Raw genomic sequence first — 19,923 nt, forward strand, 5'->3', positions numbered from 1 at the left:
GTGTATTGAAATATGAAATCTTGTGGTCTATTGTTTCGATTTGATATATATAGGTTAAACCTATAACTCACCAACATTTTTGTTGACGTTTAAAGCATGTTTATTCTCAGGTGAATATTAAGAGCTTCCGCTGTTGCATACTAAAATAAGGACAAGATTTGGAGTCCATGTTTGTATGATATTGTGTAAAAACTGCATTCAAGAAACTGATTTCGATGTAACATATTTGTATTGTAAACCATTATGTAATGGTCGTGTGTAAACAGGATATTTTAGATTATCATTATTTGATAATCTACGTAAAGCTTTTTAAACCTTTATTTATGAAATAAAGGTTATGGTTTGTTTTAAAAATGAATGCAGTCTTTGAAAAACGTCTCATATAGAGGTCAAAACCTCGCAACGAAATCAATTAATATGGAACGTTTTTAATTAATAAGAACGGGACATTTCATTTGGTAAGAAATTGACCCTAAGTATAGAGGACGAGAGTGTTACCTTTTCAGTTGATAGAGCAATGCAACAACCGCAATCTACAGATGATACATGTTATTATATTCAAACTATAGAATCACATGCAGAATTGTTAGAAGAATTTCCAGAATTACAAGGAACAGGAGAATGTTCTTTAGGAGAAGGAACTGAACCAATTGATGAAACTGAAATGTTAGCTAAACTTATGGCTAATGGATATGAACCAACAACAGAAGAAATTCAAATGCTAAAAGAAGAAGACAGATATCGATATAAATCATCGATAGAAGAACCTCTGACATTAGAGTTAAAGCCACTTCTAAACCATTTGGAATACACTTATTTACATGGTGAATCTGAATTACCTGTAATAATATCGTCTTCTCTTACTGAAAATGAGAAATCACAACTCATTTCTGTATTAAAAGCTCATAAACCAGCCATTGCATGGAAGATTCATGATATTAAAGGAATAAGTCCTTCGTATTGCACACATAAAATCCTTATGGAAGAAGGTCATAAAACGTATGTGCAACGCCAACGAAGACTAAATCCTAATATGCAAGATGTTGTTAAGAAAGCAATTATTAAACTGCTTGATGCAGGTTTAATTTATCCAATTTCTGATAGTCCATGGGTAAGCCCAGTTCAATGCGTACCTAAGAAAGGTGGCATGACTGTCATTATAAATGAAAAAAATGAACTTATTCCTACTAGGACTGTAACAGGATGGCGTGTTTGTATTGATTATAGAAAATTAAATGATGCCACCAGAAAAGATCACTTTCCCTTACCTTTCATTGATCAAATGTTGGAAAGATTAGCCGAAAATAGTTACTATTGTTTTCTTGATGGTTTTTCCGGATATTTTCAAATTCCAATAGCACCCGAAGACCAAGAGAAAACCACATTCACGTGCCCTTATGGTACTTTTGCTTACAAACGCATGCCATTTGGACTTTGCAACGCCCCTGCAACCTTTCAAAGGTGCATGATGGCGATTTTTCACGACATGATAGAAGAATGCATGGAAGTTTTCATGGATGACTTTTCAGTCTTCGGTGATACTTTTGAATCATGTCTAGCTAATCTTGAACGAATTCTTATTAGATGCGAACAATCAAATCTAGTTCTTAATTGGGAGAAATGCCATTTCATGGTTAAAGAAGGCATCGTTCTTGGACATAAAATTTCAAAGGAAGGAATTGAAGTGGATAGAGCTAAAGTAGATGTAATTGCTAAACTTCCACATCCCACCAATGTTAGAGGAGTTAGGAGTTTTCTAGGGAATGCCGGTTTTTACCGACGTTTCATAAAAGATTTTTCTAAAATTACCACTCCTATGAATAAACTCCTAGAAAAGGATGCTCCATTCATCTTTTCAGATGAATGCATCAAATCTTTTAATATTCTTAAAGAAAAACTCACTAATGCGCCAATCATGATAACTCCAAATTGGAATTTACCGTTTGAACTTATGTGCGATGCAAGTGATTTTGCAATGGGAGCCGTTTTAGGACAAAGGATTGAAAAACGATTTCAACCTATATATTATGCTAGTAAGATGTTACAAGGAGCACAAACGAATTACAAAACTACTGAAAAAGAACTCCTTGCTATTTTCTTTGCTTTTGACAAATTTCGTTCATATCTCGTTCTAGCTAAAACGGTGGTCTATACCGACCATTCTTCTCTTAGATACCTATTTTCGAAACAAGATGCCAAACCAAGATTAATCCGTTGGATCTTACTCTTACAAGAGTTCGATATTGAAATCCGAGATAAAAGAGGAGCAGAAAATCTCGCCGCTGATCATCTTTCTCGTCTTGAAAATCCTGAATTAGAAGTTCTAAATGAATCGGCCATACAAGAAAACTTTCCTGATGAATATCTATTGAAGATAGATTATAATGAAATTCCATGGTTTGCAGATTATGCAAACTACTTAGTATGTGGATTCCTTGAAAAAGGATTATCGTACCAAAAACGAAAGAAATTCTTTAGTGATATAAAACACTATTTCTGGGAAGATCCACATTTGTTTAAAAGTTGTCCCGATGGAATAATACGCCGATGTGTATTCGGGGAGGAAGCTAGTAAAATCTTAAACCATTGTCACACAGGACCAACATGAGGGCATTATGGGCCTCAACTAACAGCAAGAAAAGTTTATGATGCTGGATTCTATTGGCCTACAATTTACAAAGACGCACACCTTCTTTGCAAATCCTGTGATGCATGTCAAAGGGCCGGAAAAATAAGTCAACGTGATGAAATGCCACAAAATGTCATTCAAGTATGTGAAGTATTTGACATCTGGGGTATTGACTTTATGGGTCCATTTCCAAAATCTCATAATAATCTCTATATTCTCGTAGCCATTGATTATGTATCTAAATAGGCGGAAGCACAAGCTCTCCCGACTAATGATGCACGAGTTGTAGTCAACTTTTTAAAACGTCTTTTTGCAAGGTTTGGAACACCGAAAGCTTTAATAAGTGATCGGGGAACTCATTTCTGTAATAATCAACTTGAGAAAGTTCTCAAAAGATATGGAGTAACTCATAAAATCTCCACTGCTTATCATCCACAGACAAGTGGACAAGTTGAAGATACCAACCGAGCTTTAAAACGTATTCTAGAGAAAACTGTAGGATCAAATCCGAAGGAATGGTCCATTAAATTGGAGGATGCACTCTGGGCTTTTAGAACAGCCTACAAAACTCCAATTGGAACCACACCTTTTAGACTCGTTTACGAAAAAGCATGTCATCTTCCAGTAGAAATTGAACACAATGCATTTTGGGCTTTGAAGACATGTAATCTTGATTTACATGAAGCTGGACGTCTACGGTTAAGTCAACTAAACGAATTAAAAGAATTAAGACAAGAAGCATACAAAAATTCGTTAATCTATAAGGAAAGAATGAAGAAATGGCATGATAAAAGAATCAGAAGTTTAAAAGAATTTAAAGAAGGCGACAGAGTTCTTCTTTTCAATTCACGATTCAAGCTTGTTCCTGGAAAATTGAAATCAAGATGGTCTGGACCATTCATAGTTAAAAGAGTTTTCCCATACGGAAAAGTAGAATTAATAAATTCAAATGGGATTGAATTTAAAGTTAATGGTCACAGAGTTAAACACTACATAGATAGTCCGATGGAAGTCGACAACGAAGTTAATCACAATTTCGATACCACAGCTAACTAAGTGTGGGGAGAATCAAGTCTTTAAAGGATAATATGTGTTTCTGTTAGAGTTAGATTTTCTGTTTTCGTGTAGTTCTCGAAAATGGAACCCGAATGGTCTTTCCCTAGCAGACCCTAAAGAACTAGTATTCTCCCCCCATTCTGAATTTTTATTTTTTTTAGGTTTTTACGAAATGAAGACTTCCTGTGAACTAAACCATGGTCTAATGCTACACGCTTTGATTACTAAACGTAATAATGACACACTACCGAGTGAACTGGTATCAGTAATCAGAGAAAAATTGGACGGAGTATGAAAAGAATCCAGATGCGAAAATAATAAGTTACAATTTGGTAAAAGAAAATCAAAATCCGCAGCGAAAAGAAGAGCACGACACCTTGAAAGATGTCACAAATGTGGAAAATGGTCAAACGAAGATAAATGTTTAAATAATCAAACCTATTCAAACACCGAATTTGTTACTTTATGCAGAGATGGACCGTTCATATGTTTAGAAGAAAAAACATTAAATGCTCGAGGTTACGCCTATGTAGCCATAGAAAATCAATTAGTCCGACTATCTTATGAGTGTGCTAGAGCATATCACTAAGAAATCTATTTCACAGGTAAGTTTGTACAGTTTTTATTTTTATTTTTATTTTTAACCTTTTGATAATAAATGCTAATTTGTTCGCTATAAAGTATTAAATTGGTATTCAATAAAATTAGGTCTTGCGACCGAAATTATTGATATCATACAAAAATTTCTTACATCACTACGAAATTTAACGTTTATTCTTAAGGTATAAATATCTTTAAACAATCAACCCAAAATATTTCAAAAATTCGTCATGAGTTAAATTAGGTCATGGAACCGAAATTACTTTACCGAAAAGAGGGGCGTATATTTTTGATAATATTTGATTGATTAAAGTGGGATAAAAGACCAAAAAGATTTTTAATTTTATTTTTACAATGTTTTTTAAAATTAATATATAAATATAAATATTAATTTAATATTGTAAACTAATTTAAAATTGTAAATATTTGAAAAATTAATATAAGTTTGTATGTATAAAAACAAAAATATAATTTAAGTTTGGTGTGAATTTAAAAAACAAAAATTTACTTTATTTTGCTAAGTTAAAAATATGATTTTTAAAAATTCATCGTAAGTTGAAGACTAGGTCGTTGAACCAAAATTGCTTTACCTGAGGGAGGGACGAGAACTTTTATTATCATTATTTTTAATCTTATTGAATTAAAGTATGCCAAAAACATTAAAAAAACCCAAAAATCTTTCCTTTTAAAACCGCGCTTTAAATTGACAAATTTTAAAATTTTGTCGAGGGACGGACTAGGACATCGTTCCGAAACGACCTCGTCCTAAATAACAAGGGAAACAAAATTTTAAAATTAATTAATTAATTGTTTTATAAGTTAAGGTTTTTTTTATAAAAAAAAAAAAAAAATTACACCGCGACTCGCGGAGTTTGAAGGTGCTATACACCGCGACTCGCGGAGGATGCAAATTCCAGAAAAAAAAATAAAACGCAAGATCAGACAGTCCCCAAAACACACTCTTCATTTTTCTGCGAAAAAAAAACCCGAAAAAAGCCTCCCAAATTCGCAATTTTTGGCCATTTTTCATCAAATCTTTCACAAAAATCACAATGAGGAGACTATTAACAAGGACTTTCTCAAGGAAAACGGTAAATTTCTACACCTAAACACCATTTAATCTGAAAATTAGTGTTCTTGAGCAATTTTATACCCAATTCGATTTTGATGATTTTTAGTGTAATTATGCTTAAATTGCTTGTGTATTATGCTTGTATAACCTAGATTGATGCTATTTAACATGATTAGAAGCCTTAAACTTCAAATTTTGAGTAATCTAAGGTTTGTGTTCTTGAGCAATTTGGGGCTTTTTGATATAAACAGGTTATGGCCAATTTTTGTCATGAATTATTGCTAAATTAAGTAGCGTAACATGTTTAGGTAGTTAAATGATCCAAACTTTGAGCCTAAACATGATTTTTGAGAATTAAAGTGGACTTTTTCAAGTCTAAAATTCATGAACTTGATTTTTGAGAGATAATGCCATTTGAAACTTGTTTAATTGCTAGTAATGATTATTTTGACATGTTATTTGAGTTGAATGCTTATGATATAAATTGATAAAAATATGTAAACATTTTCGTATATGCTTATTTGAAAAAGTGTAGATTTGATAAAAATATGAAAATGAGCATAAGTTTGATATAAATTGAACATGTCATTGTAATTATTTTGATTAATGATTTTGCTGACACTAATGCATATTTGGATGCACAAAAATTGTGTTTGATGTGTTTTGTAGACTGAAAGGGGTGAATCTTCATCCCAAGCTCGCATTGCTCCTCCTGAGAATGCGGAACAACAGGATATTGATAACTATTACAAACAAGATATACCTCATCCAGTTATGACATTTTCAGATATGCACGTGGAAGATTTGCACCCGAACTTGAGATTAGACAGATGTTGGATAGATTATTCAAAATACCAAAGGGGCTTGCACACTCTTCATTCTAAAGCTATTGAAGTACCTAGGGTAATAGAATGGGAACCGTTAAAAGCCTTAGGATTGGGAGAACGGATTAGAGAATTACTTACACAGAGGTATGGTAATTCTACTTTTAACAATTGGGTACGATTATTCAACATGCGTAGACTTGTATATAAAGTATGGTGTGAAGAATTATTGTGTAGTATAGAAATAAATGATCGGGTAGCTACTTTAACCGATCGAACTTTTATTAGATTTTTGTTAGGAGGTTCGATGCGCCACATGTCTCTACTAGACATGGCTCAGGCCTTACGTATATATACGCCTGAGGAGCTAGCATCTGCCGATTGTAAAGGGTTGATATTAAATGGTAGGAAGATTGATGAAAATTTTGATACGCATGGTGTATGGAGTCAAATGACTAGCCATCACCGATTTAAAGGGGGAAATTACTCTTATACGGATATAGATAGAGCTGAGTTAAGAGTAATTCACAGGTTTCTAGCGAACTCGATTACACAGCGAGGTAAAAATAAGGAAAAGGTAAATGAGCAAGATTTATTTTACCACATGTGTATTCGAGACCCACAAAGCGCTGTAAGTATACCTTATTGTGTGGGTTATTATTTATCGGCTATGGTTAGGGGGATGAGACCGCACAGTATAATAGGAGGTGGTATATTTATTACATTAATTGCTGAGTATCTCGATGTGGATATAAGTCGGGGGGATTATTAACCGAAGAACCAGAACCCCACGATACAATTGGTTTAAATGTATATCATGGTGCTAAGGTTTTGAAGAGGTGAAATAACGCCGCAGTACCATATAATGGAAGACATCCACAGGTTGAAAGAGATCAACAGCCAGGTAATGTGGGAGGGGGAAATGAAATGACAGAAATGCAAAGGTTTATAGCTTCACAAGAGTATGAAAATGCTAGACATCGAGCATTTGAAGATTGGCAAGTTCATCAAAACCATATCATAGCTCATTGCCAACATGTAGGTATAAACTATATTCCTACTCCAAAGCCCGTATTTCCTCCCTGGTCTATAGAGATTCAACCACCGTATCCTACTTATAACCCAGCTGAAGCATTCTATAACACATACGGTTATGCATGGAACCCCTATTGGTATCAGTATCAACTCTAGTTTATTTAGTTTTATTTATTTTATTTTTGTAATGTTACTACATTTAACACTTATGTTGATATTGTAATAGTTTTTATAATTTTATAACTTTTATTATTAGATTTTAATAATTTTTGAATGTGGGGTAATATACCAAACTTCAAAAATATGTATATATGTTTGCAGTTTATCTTATGTACACAACAGGGTAAAACAACGCATTTTTAAAGACTGGCATTAAGTTCAGCAAAAGCAACTAATTTTGACGACAAGATGCAAAATATATGTGAAATAACAACAAGACGGAATGAACAAATGATGTGCACCATTTATCATTCAACACAAACAACAATATGTTTGGAAACTTTGGTAAAATTTAATCATTTTTCTACGCTAATCACCCTCAATAATTTAAATTGTTACTGATTTCTTGCAAATGAGGGCATTGCAAGATCTTAAGTGTGGGAAGGGTTAAATTCTTTCGGATTTTAATAAATTTTTTATTTAAACACTTGGTTACCATTAAAAATACTAGTAACGCAGTAGTTGTATTAGAATCTAGTGCTCTCTGATAACAAAAAACAGCCCTAGTCTTATATACTGACTACCCAATTCTAGTAAAATTTTTCAAAATTTTCAACTAAATGAATTTAAAATCATGTTTATACATATTTATGAACGATGAAAACTAAGTGTTAATACCGAAATTGTCGTTACCTCGAAAAAGACATAAATTGAGAAACAACCCAAAATGTTAGAATTCATTTAAGAATGGAATAAAGGAAAATAAAAAGGCAAAGAAAAGAAAATAAAAGCCAAGTGTGGGAAATTTTTACCAAGTTTTTCAAAACATATATCACATATTTTTGTACAAATAATTGAAAATACTTTTGTTTTGGACGATAATTAACTGTTTTACCCAATGAAAGAAAAGAAGGGATGGATCTACACGATGAATCAATTCCATAATTTAAAGGAAGTAAAGTCTTTCGAAAAAGACACGCGCTTCTTGATTTAGGTCAAGAAGTTGTCGTTCAGACCAGCTGTAGGTTGACGAAAAATCTAGAAAAGTCATCACTAAAATTAGCAGGAAATCCACGGACCTCAGCATCAAACAGGGTTGCCAAGTGGTCAGATTTATCCTAACCATGAGAAGGATTTATCTCGTACAATGGGGGGCACCGTGCAAATTAGCTTGATAAGACTAATGAATCAGATCTCCAGAAAGGATAATCTCCTTAAAAGATCAAAAATCAGCTTTTAAGACTGATATTACTCAATCCTTGAGATTGACCTTAAAGATTGAGAATTCAAACTCATGGAATTCAATGATATCTAAACTCGAGCTTGAACGAGAAAATATTTTGATCAAAAATTAAAACCGATTTGTTTTCTGAAAACCCATTTTCAATGCGTTCATTACCATTGAACGTAAAATCCTAGGAATTCAACTGGAATTCATTAGGTCACCTGAACCAAATCGGGTGTCAACCGTAAGAACGGTGGTTGCATAGCATGGTAGAAGACAGGACCTTGTGCCACACCGAAAAATTATAGGATGATCTTTACTATTGCTCCTACCAAGGATAGTACTAGCATCCAACACGTTAAAGACCATAATCATCTGCATGTCACGGGACATTGCCTTAACAGTTTCTTGTTCATCGCTTTCCTTTACAACCGAACGGTAGTTTACCGAAAGGTAATATACAGAACAAGTAAACTGGATGTGTGCTTTCCGATACAGGGATAGCAGTGGATTACACGAGCCTAAAAGTTTTTAGCCAAACTATTGATCCACAAATATATTTTGCAACACCGATGGTGGATCAAATCAGAAAACTTGTCTAGGGTAAAATCTAGCATGAATTTTCAAAAGATCAAATGTTTTCATAAAGATCCAATTTCCTAAAGGATCTACATTTTCATAGTCATGTGGGACTATAAACCGCCTTTCAAATGTACACTTTGCTTTGGAAACCGAAAGTAAATCGGCTATTTGATTGCTAGTGTCGTTGACCTGAACCCAAGGCAACTGTGAATGACACACCCACCTTTAACCATGGTTACATCGTTACTATCATTGTTCATACCACCGTATTGAAATCACTGATGTACAAAGTGTGAAGAATAAAGAAGTGATTCAAGTATGTTTTTATTTCAAGACTATATTGCTTGAGGACAAGCAACGCTTAAGTGTGGGAATATTGATAATGCTAAAAATGAACACATATTTCATAGCATTATTCCTCAAGAAAGATAAGATTTTAGTTGCAATTGTTCTATTTACAAGTGATATTCGTTTAAATATTAAAAGGTGAAGACAAAAGACAGATTCGAAAAATTGAAGACACAAAGGTCCAAAAAGCTAAAAAGTACAAGATACGATCAAAAAGGTTCAAATTAATGATGAGAAACGTCTAAAAATGACAAGAGTATAAGACGCAAAACGCAAAGTACACGATATAAAATAGTACGCAAGGACGTTCGAAAATCCGGAACCAGGACATGAGTCAACTCTCAACGCGCGACGTAACGGACCAAAAATTATAAGTCTACTATGCACAAGAATATAATATAATATATAAATAATTATATTAATTATTTATATTTTATATTTATATATATATTATGTCGGCAAAGCTAAGATCCAAATTGGAGTGAGCTGGAAATTCAAACTCCGCGACTCGCGGAGTTTGAAGGGGAAATTGATCGCGACTCGCGGAGCACTCAAATCCAAATCTGCCTATAAAAGGCAACTCATTTTGATCGTTTTATATATCAATCCATCTCTCTATCTATATCATACGATATATATATATATATATATATATATATATATATATATATATATATATATATATATATATATATATATATATATATATATATATTATAATTTTAATTTTAATTTTAATTCTAATAATAAGGGTATGTTAGAGCATATTGTAAGGGTGTAAGTCGAAATTCTGTCCGTGTAACGCTACGCTATTTTTAATCATTGTAAGTTATGTTCAACCTTTTTAATTTAATGTCTCGTAGCTAAGTTATTATTATGCTTATTTAAAACGAAGTAATCATGATGTTGGGCTAAATATTAAAATTGGGTAATTGGGCTTTGTACCATAATTGGGGTTTGGACAAAAGAACGACACTTGTGGAAATTAGACTATGGGCTATTAATGGGCTTTATATTTGTTTAACTAAATGATAGTTTGTTAATTTTAATATAAAGATTTACAATTAGACGTCCCTATAAATAACCATATACACTCGATCGGACACGATGGGCGGGGTATTTATATGAACGAATAATAGTTCATTTAACCGGACACGGGAATGGATTAATAGTCACTAGAATTATTAAAACAGGGGTGAAATTATGTACAAGGACACTTGGCATAATTGATAACAAAGTATTAAAACCTTGGGTTACACGCAGTCAATAACCTGGTGTAATTATTAAACAAAGTATTAAAATCTTGTTACAGTTTAAGTCCCCAATTAGTTGGAATATTTGACTTCAAGTATAAGGATAATTTGACGAGGATACTCGCACTTTATATTTATGACTGATGGACTGTTATGGACAAAAACCAGACGGACATATTAAATAATCCAGGACAAAGGACAATTAACCCATGGGCATAAAACTAAAATCAACACGTCAAACATCATGATTACGGAAGTTTAAATATGCATAATTCTTTTATTTCATATTTAATTTCCTTTATTTTATATTTAATTGCACTTCTAATTATCGTACTTTTATTTATTGTCATTGTATTTAATTGCACTTTTAATTATCGTACTTTTTAATTATCGCAAGTTTATTTTATCGCACTTTTATTTATCGTAATTTCATTATCGTTATTTACTTTACGCTTTAAATTAAGTCTTTTATTTATTTAATATTTTACATTAGGTTTTAACTGCGACTAAAGTTTTAAAATCGACAAACCGGTCATTAAACGGTAAAAACCCCCCTTTTTAATAATAATATTACTTATATATATATTTGTATTTTTTATAAATTAAAACTAATATAGCGTTTAGCTTTGTTTAAAAGATTTCTCTGTGGAACGAACCGGACTTACTAAAAACTACACTACTGTACGATTAGGTACACTGCCTATAAGTGTTGTAGCAAGGTTTAGGTATATCTATTCTATAAATAAATAAATATCTTGTGTAAAATTGTATCGTATTTAATAGTTTTTCCTAGTAAAATAAAGCTATTTCATATACACCTCGCATAACATCAGAAACCATAGTATATCTTTTCATATTAAGCTATTATAAATGAATTAATAAGGGTAGATACTACTCGGTTAATTCATATTACTAATATGCTATGATGTACTTCCTCCGTTAATAACTTAACCATCGTTAGCTACAATATCCCTTTCAACTCGATAAATTTCATTTCATAATAAACCAAGTGTATTATTCAATTATAAGTTTGATTTAACACTTTCATTTTCGATATGCTCAAAATTCCCTAGAAAACATCATCGTATCTTACGAGGTTAACAAGAATTCCACGAGTATCAACATCCTTCACCGAGGAATATCAATTAGTATCGATAATGAAGTACTAATTACATTAGTGAAACACTCCGCAAAAATTATGTAATCTTTAAAGTTTTAAAGATTATCCATTTCCAATTTCAGCCAAAAATCAAACGAGTTTAATATTAAATTAACTCAATAAATCTGTATTACATCTGAAGAAAATATACCTATATGTTTTCATAAAGACTGTAATAAAATTTTTGTACAAAATATTAACAGTGAAATTTTTTTTAACGGGTAGGTAATACCCGAGACATAAATAAATTCACAATTAATATGTTACATTCTTCGAATCTGATTCAGCAATCATCAACTATACTCACTACTTTCATAACAATGTACATCCTTTCATAGAAATCAAAAATAACGTTTCTCATCCAAATTTGATTACATATTCTGATTTTGACAAATCAAAATCCAAGTCAAGATTTAACAGAAGACATCACTCTTAGATTCTTACATCTTTCAAAGCTATACTTTGACTGCAAAACTGTGCTAGAACATCATATGTCTGCTGAAATCCTTAGCAAATACCTTGCTCCTTACTCTAAAACCCTTGCGGGCAATATTCTTCATCATCCTCTTATCTTAGAAATTCTAAGATATCAACATATCTTTCATTATAAATATTCTCAATATTTCTAAAGATATCTTCATAAATATTCTTGTCCAATATTAATTATCTCTCCGCGCTATCTGTGTTATATCATAAAAGAAAACTGTTTTAGTTTCTAAATCTCTGAAAACTTAGAGTTTGAATTATGAATGATTTTGAAGTAGTTTTGGAAATTGATGCATGAGTTAGTAAAATATAATGACACTTGATCAACGTGATTATATTACAGTAAGTCATGATGAGTTTCTAATGGACGTGATGATTCACAAACCATAACGTCATCATGTGCCATGTTACACGACTCTTACATTCTATCTAATCTCTAAACATATCAAGAACATATTTTCTTGATAGTTCTATCTTTTCTCGTGACTTCTGGTAATTTGAAAAGTCAGACCGAACAATCGAGACATATTATTGCATTTAAGCAAAGAAAATTATAATTTCTTTAATTATCGAAGAATCGAATCTTATTACGAAGATTTTCTCTAAATCCCTTGAATTCTGGAATTTAACAGTGACTACATCAATAGATAAGACAAATCTTTATTTCGTCATTTCACTATTTTGCGATAACTTCACTCATACTCTTCGCGTAATTGAATTGTTTTATCCATATTACTCAATGATGATAAAACTCTATTCATCAACTCATATGCGTCATGAAAACACTCTTATTGATAGCCATGATGACCTCGATCAAATTTCAGGGACGAAATTTCTTTAACGGGTAGGTAATGTGACGACCCGGAAATTTCCGATCAAATTTAAACTTAATCTTTATATGAATTCGACACAATAAGCAAAGTCTGTAATGTTAAGTCTCAAAATATTTGAACTATTTACATGGATTCATTAAACTTCGACTGCTCTCGACGATTCACGAACCACTAATTGTAAATAGATACATAAATATTTAAGTATATGATTATATAATAATAATTTGAAATATTATATGTTATTATTATTAAAACTAATTATATAAAATAAAATAAAAATATGATATTATGATAATTATTATTTAAAACATATCTGTGTTTATAAAGAAAATATATTAAATATATATTTTGTGATTTCGAATCTATTTAGTAAACGAAGGTAACGCTCAATTGCCATTCGATTGATAATTAAAACAAGTTAAAAGGAACTTATGTAATTTTAAAATAAACGGTGATCCAAAAAAAAAAATGAGTTTTATAAATTATAGGAATAATAATAATATACTTAAAAGTTATTTGTTAAATTTTAACAATAACTATATTTTACTTGGGGTTGGTGAAAGACCCGTTCATATACATTATAAACGATTCACAATAGTTGATTACATCGCGAGGTATTTGACCTCTATATGATACATTTTACAAATATTGCATTCGTTTTTAAAAGACTAACTTTCTTTACAACGAAAGTTGACGGCATGCATACTATTTCATAATACATCCAACTATAATTGACTAATAATAATTTTGATGAACTCAACGACTCGAATGCAACGTCTTTCGAAATATGTCATGAATGACTCCAAGTAATATCTCTAAAATGAGCAAATGCACAGCGGAAGATTTCTTTCATTCCTGAGAATAAACATGCTTTAAAGTGTCAACCAAAAGGTTGGTGAGTTCATTAGTTTATCATAAACGATCATTTTTATCATTTTAATAGACCACAAGAATTTCATTTCCAGTTCTCATAAATATACGTCCCATGCATAGAGACAAAAATCATTCATATGGTGAACACCTGGTAACCGACATTAACAAGATGCATATAATAATATCCCCTATCATTCCGGAAAATCCTTCGGACATGATAAAACAACATCGAAGTAATAAAGCATCCGGTACTTTGGATGGGGTTCGTTAGGCCCAATAGATCTATCTTTAGGATTCGCGTCAATTAGGCGTGCACTAATCCTCAAAATCAGTGATGTTCCTTAATTCTTAGGCTACCAAGAAAAAAGGAGCATATTCGGCTTCGATCATTCAACCATATAATGTAGTTTCAATTACTTGTGTCTATTTCGTAAAACATTTATAAAAATTGCGTATGTATTCTCAGCCCAAAAATATAAAGGGTAAAAAGACAAATGAAACTCACCATACTGTATTTCGTAGTAAAAATACATATAACATCATTGAACAAGTGCAAGGTTTGCCTCGGATTCACGAACCTAAATTAATTATATATATTTATAAGTTGGTCAATATTTGTCTAACAAATTAGGTCAAGTCATAGTGTACCACAATCCTAATGCTCGAGACTAATATGCAAAAGTCAACAAAAATCAATTTGACTCAAAATGATATCTAATATTTATACATAATTATAATATATTTTAAATATCGTCGTTTTATATTTTTAAATATTTTTAAAAGATTTATTTGAGTAAATAATATAATTCAATAAAATTTCATATTAAAATTTATATACTAAAATATACTTTTATATATATTAAGTAATAAAATTTATAGAGTTCATTTAATATCATAAAGATAATATTTATTAAAGTAATTTATTACACGTAGTAAAATATGTTTGTATCACATATTTATTTGATAATATAATATCTATAATAATAATAAGTAAAAGTTGTATTATTTTGTAATAATAATTATTATTATAAAAATATAAATATTTATAATTTCTAAGATGACATTATGATAAAGCGATAATTCTAATTATGATAACTTTAATATTTACGATACTTTTTAATATTATCTTTAAAAATAATAATTCTATTTAAAATGATAATAATAATGATATTTTATAGTAACAATGAAATTTCTATTAAAATGATAATTTTCATTAAAATGATAGTTTTAATACCAACGATACTTTTAATAATAATAGTAATGATAAAAATAATAAGAACAATAATTTTATCTAAATCAATAGCTTATAATATATTAATTTCGTCGTGATGCTCTTACTCATTATTTCCTAATCGTTTCGTTTAATAGCTTTTAATCGTCTTTTACATCGTGTTCATAATAACGATAATAATAGTAATCAAAATAATTAGGTGTTACTAATATTAGTTTTAATTACAATAATACAAATAATAATAATTACTATGAATTTATTAACGATAATACTAATAATTATTTTAATGATAATATAATAATAATAATAATAACAATAACCATTTTTGAATAATGATATATATATATATATATATATATATATATATATATATATATATATATATATATATATATATATATATATATATATATATATATATATATATATATATGTTAATGATGATAATAATAATAATAATAATAATAATGATAATACTAATTATAGCTTTAACGATAAAAATAATAATTTTCAATGATAAATCCCTTTTATTGATAAAAAATAATAATAATAATAATAAGATAAACTAGAACGAAGATAATAACGACGATAAAAATAATCATTTTTAATAATAATACAAAGATTCAATTGACTATAACTTCTAATCCGTTCATCGAAACCATTCGGTATCTAAAGGAAAAATTCTTAATTTCTCGCTAGTTTTCCAATAATATGCATATCTTATATCTTATCTCAACCGCAGGTGTAACTAATTCGGGATTCAACATAACCTAACTAAGGGCAATATCAAAAGTACAAACATGCATAATCATAAATACTCGAGCACTAGTCATGATACACTATTAATATGTGAAAATTAATTTACGAGTACTCACGTATCAATATTGAGATTCAATATTGCAGGAAAGGTACGTAGATGCAACGGAGATAATAAACACTAGATTGACCTTATGAGCATACCCATGAACCATACCCATCACCTCCATAGCTATAACCCATAATTTCCTTAGCCCTATGACCTGGGAATGAGAAAATCAGATGAAGAAGAAATACCCGCACTTATTTCCAGAAGATACGTCAACACCTCCAACTGCTTAAAATTTCGGGACGAAATTTATTTAACGGGTAGGTACTGTAGTGACCCGAACTTTTCCATATTTATATATATTAAATGAAATTGATATTTACATGATTAAGTGTTTTCAACATGTTAAGCAATTAAACTTGTTAAGACTTGATTAATTGAAATAGGTTTCATATAGACAATTGACCACCCAAGTTGACCGGTGATTCACGAACGTTCAAACTTGTAAAAACTATATGATGACATATATATGATTATATATATAGTTAACATGATATTATGATAAGTAAGTATCTCATTAGGTATTTTAACAATGAGTTATATACATAAAATTTAGTTTATTGAATTAAGAAACTCGAAACGATATATATAACGATTATCGTTATAACAACTTCTTACTAAATACATATGAATCATATTAAGATATTTATACACTATGTTTAATCATGATAAATGATAAGTAAACATGTCATTATGTATATTAACAATGAACTACATATGTAATAACAAGACTACTAACTTAAGGATTTCGAAACGAGATATATATGTAACGGAAATCGTTGTAACGACATTTAAATGTATATATATCATATTAAGATATAGTAATATATCAAAATATCATGATAATATAATAATTTAACATCTCATTAGATATAATAAACATTGGGTTAACAACATTTAACAAGATCGTTAACTTAAAGGTTTCAAATCAACATTTACATGTAACGACTAACGATGACTTAACGACTCAGTTAAAATGTATATACATGTAGTGTTTTAATATGTATTCATACACTTTTAAAAGACTTCAAGACACTTATCAAAATACGTCTACTTAACAAAAATGCTTACAATTACATCCTCGTTCAGTTTCATCAACAATTCTACTCGTATGCACCCGTATTCGTACTCGTACAATACACAGCTTTTAGATGTATGTACTATTGGTATATACACTCCAATGATCAACTCTTAGCAGCCCATGTGAGTCACCTAACACATGTGGGAACCATCATTTGGCAACTAGAATGAAATATCTCATAAAATTACAAAAATATGAGTAGTCATTCATGACTTATTTACATGAAAACAAAATTACACATCCTTTATATCTAATCCATATACCAATGACAAAAAACACCTACAAACACTTTCATTCTTCAATTTTCTTCATCTAAGGGATCTCTCTCAAGTTCTATCTTCAAGTTCTAAGTGTTCTTCATAAATTCTATAAGTTCTAGTTTCATAAAATCAAGAATACTTCCAAGTTTGCTAGCTTACTTCCAATCTTGTAAAGTGATCATCCAACTTCAAGAAATCTTTCTTATTTACAATAAGATATCTTTCTAATACAAGGTAATACTCATATTCAAACTTTGATTCAATTTTTATAACTATAACAATCTTATTTCGAGTGGAAATCTTACTTGAACTTGTTTTCGTATCATGATTCTGCTTCAAGAACTTTCAAGCCATCCAAGGATCCTTTGAAGCTAGGTCTATTTTTCTCATTTCCAGTAGGTTTATCCACAAAACCTGAGGTAGTAATGATGTTCATAACATCATTCGATTCATATATATAAAACTACCTTATTCGAAGGTTTAAAATTGAAATCACTAGAACATAGTTTAGTTAATTCTAAACTTGTTCGCAAACAAAAGTTAATCCTTATAAATTGACATTTAAAATCAACTAAACACATGTTCTATATCTATATGATATGCTAACTTAATGATTTAAAACCGGAAAACACGAAAAACACCGTAAAACCGGATATACGCCGTTGCAGTAACACCGCGGGCTGTTTTGGGTTAGTTAATTAAAACTATGATAAACTTTGATTTAAAAGTTGTTCTTTTGGGAAAATGATTTTTTTATGAACATGAAACTATATCCAAAAATCATGGTTAAACTCAAAGTGGAAGTATGTTTTCCAAAACGGTCATCAAGACGTCGTTCTTTCGACTGAAATGACTACCTTTACAAAAATGACTTGTAACCTTTAATTCTAGCTATAAACTTATACTTTTTCTGTATAGATTCATAAACTTAAGTTCAATATGAAACCATAGCAATTGGATTCACTCAAAACGGATTTAAAACGAAGAAGTTATGGGTAAAACAAGATTGGTTATTTTTGCTTGTTGTAGCTACGTGAAAATTGGTAAAAAAATCTATATTAATCATATCCTACCTAACTTATATTGTATTATACATGTATTCTAATATATTATGTAATCTTGGGATACCATAGACACGTATGCAAATATTTTGACATATCATATCGACCCATCTATATATATTAGTTGGAACAACCATAGATACTCTATATGCAGTAATGTTGGAGTTAGCTATACATGGTTGAGGTTGATTCTAAAAATATATATAGTTTGAGTTGTGATCTAGCCTGAGACGTGTATACACTGGGTCGTGGATTGATTCAAGATAATATATATCAATTTATTTCTGTACATCTAATTATGGACAACTAGTTGTAGGTTACTAACAAAGACAGCTGACTTAATAAACTTAAAATAGTAAAACGTATTAAAAATGTTGTAAATATATTTTGAACATACTTTGATATATATGTACATATTTGTTATAGGTTCGTGAATCGACCAGTGGCCAAGTCTTACTTCTCGACGAAGTAAAAATCTGTAAAAGTGAGTTATAGTCCCATTTTTGAAATCTAATATTTTGGGATGAGAATACATGCAGTTTTATAAATGTTTTACGAAATAGACACAAGTAAATGAAACTACATTATATGGGTGAATGATCGAAGCCGAATATGCCCCTTTTGCTTGGTAGCCTAAGAATTAGTAAACCGATCTACTAATTGACGCGAATCCTAAAGATAGATCTATTGGGCCTAACGAACCCCATCCAAAGTACCGGATGCTTTAGTACTTTAAATTCATTTTTATCATGTCCGAAGGATTTCCCGGAATGATAGGGGATATTCTTATATGCATCTTGTTAATGTCGGTTACCAGATGTTCACCATATGAATGATTTTTATCTCTATGTATGGGATGTATATTGAAATATGAAATCTTGTGGTCTATTATTATGATTTGAAAATATATAGGTTAAACCTATAACTCACCAATATTTTTGTTGACGTTTTAAGCATGTTTATTCTCAGGTGATTATAAAGAGCTTCCGTTATTGCATACTAAAATAAGGACAAGATTTGGAGTCCATGCTTGTATGATATTATGTAAAAACTGCATTCAAGAAACTTATTTTTGATGTAATATATTCTTATTGTAAACCATTATGTAATGGTCGTGTGTAAATGGTATATTTTGGATTATCATTATTTGATAATCTACGTAATGCTTTTTAAACCTTTATAGATAAAATAAAGGTTATGGTTATTTTAAAAATGAATGCAGTCTTTGAAAAACGTCTCATATAGAGGTCAAAATCTCGCGACGAAATCAATTAATATGGAACTTTTATAA

This window comes from Rutidosis leptorrhynchoides, chromosome 8 (assembly GCF_046630445.1).
Source record: "Rutidosis leptorrhynchoides isolate AG116_Rl617_1_P2 chromosome 8, CSIRO_AGI_Rlap_v1, whole genome shotgun sequence".
NCBI classification, from domain to species: Eukaryota; Viridiplantae; Streptophyta; class Magnoliopsida; order Asterales; family Asteraceae; genus Rutidosis; species Rutidosis leptorrhynchoides.